The following is a 4,926-nucleotide window of genomic DNA, read 5'->3' on the forward strand; positions in this document are numbered from 1 at the left end:
ACTTGACATAATAAATAAATTTCATCATATATATATTTAAAACTCATAATCTCCATCTAACATGCAAATAGAGATAATTTTTTTTTATTAACATCCATTAACAACTAATGTAGCACCTACAATCTCCATCTAACTACATTCATTAACCATTTAACTATTATGAACATACATCTTTATGCATTTCATTAATTAATGCAAGCGGAAATAACATAACATCATTAACCTTTTCCCTAGGGTACTTCAATATTATTACTTAATTAACTACCACAATGACATCCTACTCATATGATAAGCATATTACATTCGTACTTTAAAATGCAAGACAACTCCATAATCCTACATTCATTTTATGCACCAAATCCAAATTTGTTATAAACCCAACATTTCCTATCTACATGCTCCTTTCCTTTTCTTGATAATGCAATCCTAAGGCATAGATATAATCCATCTTTACGAATCCAATTAATTATATTTCAATTACAATTAATACTAACATGACCATCCTTCTTATCATTAATTCCAAATGCATATGTAATAATCTTAATGCAACTTCCTATTTACAAGGCTTTACATGATATGCATACAATTTTCCCTTCTATCAATGCATCTACATGAATCATTTATCTTCACTAAACCTAATTAACCTCTTCTAACATAATCATTTCTTACTCTATGAACATTGTTCTTCTAAGGTTACTTTACGTTCTATCTTTCTTCCTATACATTCCATAATTAATACAATTAAACCATAATGCAAAACCATTTCTATTTCAACCATAACCATTTTAATTCTAAGATACATTGATCACATCCTTAATAAAATTACATCTTCAATGACTAATTATAATTTATAACATAATCCCAATTTCAACTACAATCCATCTTGCAATTACAAGTACATAAAATACATCATGAGCATAGCTCTTTCCACTACCCGATTCCAACTGCTACATACACGACTATTACATGTATTCCATCATATTCATTACATAAACCTGCTACAAGGTACGTCCATAATCATCATGAAGAAGTATCCACATACACGCATGAAGAATCTAGGACAACATCCCAATGGATAAAAAGCACCAACCACCTGACCATGTGGAACCAAAGGAACCACCCCCCATGCTAGGAGATAACACAAGGTCCCAACACACACTCCAAAGCTAACCTAGCACTCTAACCAAAGAGACTAACCCTACAAGGGCACTCATGCAAGAACCCACATAATACAACAAGAATAAACTCCCAGAGGCGTATAACTCATCAAAACATAAATGCATCCAATAAGGCATAATCATAAATCATCAAAGGGAAAAATTTAGGAGTGGAGTGTTATCACATGCCATCCTCAAAATATAATAAGATAAGGCACTAGCTTGATGGACATGTGGAGCCATATCAGCCTATGAGAGACCAAGGGAGATTAGCTTACCATCTTCACAACCTCCTCATGCTTATCCTAAAACATCCTCCCTGGGACTAAGTCACGAGGCTAAAATCAATTTATTATCTTATTAACGGATCTAGCTACCCAACCCATCAATTATTAGGTTATCACTTATTTATGAATCATGGTAAACTCCCAATGTTCCCTGGCAGTCTACACTTCATGCATCCTTACAAGGAATCTCATGCAATCCTATCTCTCATGACCTCGATCATCACATGGAAGCCCACTCCTCCTATCATGGCCCAAACAATAAATGCAACAAGAGCCTCATAATAAAAATCAAATTTGAAATCATAATCATCATACAACCATACACATACATGGTCATCCAAAGGTCATAAAGCCAAATAACATCAAAGAGCCTCATAGCATAAAATGCATCAATAAGGTAATGAAATCTTCTCAAAAAGTGAAATAAATAACAACAATAAGGCACATTAACTTGCTGGACTGAGAATAATAAATTACTCTCTCTACCACCACTTCTCAACATGATAGAGACATAAATCCATCATAAAAATAACATAGAAGCGAAAACCATGAAAGATTCATCAAATTGATCAAATGCACAATTTGGAAAATCATCATTAAACAATTGAAAAGCCTCTGGTACAGATTAAATTTGAAAAAGCCAAACAGATAATCAAATTGAGAAAAAAACTAAAAAATCCACAAAATAGCACATATGACATGCAATTTAGCTTATTTGACTCATTACATAGTGCTTATGATAAATATTTCAGCACATATAAACCATCTTTCAACGCATGTGAGCGGTACTACATCGAATAAAAACAACTTGATAGCACATATGAGTAATAGAATAGCATATATGATAGATTAAATAGTGCATATGATCAAAACTAAATCGCCTACTGTAATAAATATTTTAGCGCATATGACTCAGATGATAGAAAACATGGAAAATAACAAAATTACGAGTCTAAATTAAAAATAAAGGGAAAATTGCCAAGTCTCGAAACCAACTGAATAAGTTTCATCCAGTCAAGACAAAATGAAAGGAACAAACGAATCTCAAATTCATAAATATATGAAGGAGAAAATGCAATTTGAACAAAAGAGCCTTCCTTCCACAATGCACAAAAAACTAAATATAGATAACTCAAACCAAGACTAAATCACATTCTCCAGATAACACCACATTCAATAACCACAAGAATATCATATAAAATAAATTAAAGACAAGGTAAAACAAGATTAACTCTCTGCGACCATCCTTCACAACAGTACCCATGCAAAAAAACTCACAGGAGAAATCCAATCTCACAAATAAACCCAAATATGCTAAGCACAATCAAATTCTTCAAAAATCCTTCCAACCAAACTACACTAAGAAATCCAAATGCCAAGATTCAAACAATAGAAATTACACAGTGTTGTGCGTTCACGGAAACACACCCAACCAATGAAAACAAAGTATTTTTCCAAAGCCCTCTAGTTCAACTTTATATTAAAATCTATGCACATAAATATTTCTTCAAAACTATAGTATAAACTATATAATAATTCTTTTCCCCAAATAAAATCCACAAACAACAATTTCTACAGACATAGAGAATACACATAAATAAAATAATCTTTACAAAAGACAAGAGCTCCAACCTAGAACTAGAAGTAATGGAAGAAAAATTGACCAAGAGCTCCAAATCCAAATCACAATCACAAGCTCCAGCAATCTAAAACAATCAAGCCAAAATCCAAATGTTGCAGAAAAATCTCCAAGAATGGTAACTCGACAACAAGCCTAGACTACCCAATAAAAAGAAATCAAAAGAAAAAACCCTAGCCAATAAAAAATAAACCAAAATAAAATATTTTCTACCAACCTAATGTTAGGTTACTTTTATATTTTCCATTTCAAATTCAACCAATGAGATGGAAGGTAGGTAGAAATAACACAAAATCTTCTTATACAACAAAGTGGGAAGATATTATTATTATTCAAATGTGCTCATACACTCCCACTAATTAATAAAGTCAACTATATAAATAAAACATAAGCCATAAATAAATAAATAAATCAAATAGGGAAATTAAAACCAAAAGCTCATAAATGAAATAAAGAGCAAAATAAACATTAAATATTAAATGAAATATTAAACCGTAGGCAAATAAATAAATAATTAAATAATTAAATACCAATAAATATTAAACCACCAATATTAAATAAATATTAAAATCACACAAAATAGTTAAACATAAAATATCAAATAATTAAATACTCAATACATGTAAATTAAATACATTAAAAATGAGCGTTATTAATTATAAAATCACACATCAAGAATCACATAATTAATTTAAACATAACCAAATAAATCAACCATCTCTAAACATACTCACTAACTGATGTGGCGAATTACGCCAAGATGATTATGACACATGGTGAACATCTTACACCTAGAGTATGTGTATGGAACTCATGTTATCTCCAAACCACATAAGCCATTGGAATTAAAGACATGCTCAGACCTGTGAAGCCAAGTGGAGTTGATGTTTGGTACCTGCAAGATCCTGCAACCACAAAACAATGATACAACATATGTATATATATCATAATAGACAAGTGATAGTGAATTGCAACGACACATCCCACTCGCAATGAGTGATGTGTCATTGTTCCTCTCATGAAGACATTCATACAACACTCAGACACGTCTCATAAACATCTCATCATATGTAACCATGAAATAGGGTTAGCGTAATCATAATCAACATCAAATCCATGATCAACTTAATCTATCAATGATCAATCACATAGTAAGCATATGAAATCATCACATACATATATCCATCAAATCACATGATCAATAATGATAGTATCAACATCCATATAGATCTCAAAATATCATATGTCCAATAGCGTCTATCCTCAATAGTAAGTAACTGAAATGCCTGAGTAATCATCATCCAAATCATCAAATATAATCTAGATAAGTCTATCAAACATGAAATAATAGTCAACTCAAGTCAAAATAGGTCAAATCAAGGGTGGACACTACAAAGTTTACTAAAAAAATTTAATAAGTGTTGTTGAGATTTTTTAATATTATCTTAAAGTAGATGGTCCCATGAATTTTGTAGTGTAGCTTAAGTTTAAAAGTTTGAATGCTCAAATTTATGTGGTCTCATGAATTTAATTATATATTCATTTTAATGGAGTAATAACTTTAAAATAAAAAAATTAATTGGTAAAATAAAAAAAAACTTGAGATGATTGACAAACGTAAAAGAAAAAAAATGTCTAAGTTGGTGGAGTAATTTATAGCTCCCTATCTTTTCCACCCCCTCAAATTTATAGTCATAAAAAAGTAGGGGCTGATAAATTTCATATTTTTTCATGGAAAGATTCCAACTAATCCTTTAGTTATATTTAACCTAATGAGATATATATGAAAAATGTTAATTTTCATTTAGGATTCAACTACCATAATAATTAGTCCTGCCTTTAA

Source organism: Cryptomeria japonica, chromosome 11 (assembly GCF_030272615.1).
Source record: "Cryptomeria japonica chromosome 11, Sugi_1.0, whole genome shotgun sequence".
In the NCBI taxonomy this organism is placed as follows: Eukaryota; Viridiplantae; Streptophyta; class Pinopsida; order Cupressales; family Cupressaceae; genus Cryptomeria; species Cryptomeria japonica.